Here is a 980-nt window from a genome sequence, read left to right as displayed (position 1 = left end):
ATCCCTTCTCCTCCATTCTCCTCTTGGGATTTAGGCACACCCACACTTGCCCAGCATGTTTCAGTCACCAGGTACAAAACACAAACCATGGTTGATGATGTGGGAATCCAGCAACATAATCATTACACCATCCATTGGTCCCCAGATGGTGTTTTTTAAAAAGATACCTCACCAGGGACTAGCAAATGGCATAATGGTTACATCGCTGGATTTCACATTATTGAACACAGTTTGAGTCCTGAACCCAGCTGCTTAAACCTCATGATGGGCATGTGTGTGTGCATGCTGAAAATGCCAAGAGGAGAATGGAAAAGAAGGGATTCTGGTTTGACCATCCCCTCTGGGTGGTAATTTTTCACTTCCTGTCTCTCTATCTCTCTCTGTCTCACTTGGTGAGGTCACATACTTATTAGCAAAACTCTCTGTAGAAATAAAATAAATAAATAACTCAACAGGTGTTATGGTGATTAGGGTGGCTGATATTCCACATGACATACTGTGATTCAAGTTCTGGACCCCATGGCTTAAAAATCATGCTGGGCACGTGTGTGTGCATACCCAAATTCCCAAGAAAAGGATGGAGAAGAGACTGCAGCACCATCATCCCCCAGGGGATGATTTATCACATTTTATCTTTCTCTGGTGACACACCTTACCTTGTTGCAAAACTTGAAAAATACAAGAAACAAACAAAACCTCCAGGAGTCAAGCAGGTGGTGCTTTGATTTAGGTGAACTCACAATGACCGACCACAGTGTGAGGCCTGCACCTGAAAACTTGAAAATTATGTAAGTCATGTGTACAGGTTTGCCCAAAATCACAGGAGAAGAATGGAGTAGAAGGGATTGTGGTGTGCCCATTACCCTCTGGAAGGGTCATGTTTAACTTTCCCTTTCACTGTCTCTCTCTGATTAGTGTATGTGTTCTAAAAACAAAACAAAACAAAACAAAACACACACACACACACACACACACACACA

The sequence above is a fragment of the Tupaia chinensis genome, unplaced genomic scaffold (genome assembly GCF_000334495.1).
Source record: "Tupaia chinensis unplaced genomic scaffold, TupChi_1.0 Scaffold000194_1, whole genome shotgun sequence".
In the NCBI taxonomy this organism is placed as follows: Eukaryota; Metazoa; Chordata; class Mammalia; order Scandentia; family Tupaiidae; genus Tupaia; species Tupaia belangeri.
This window is presented reverse-complemented; position numbering follows the sequence as displayed.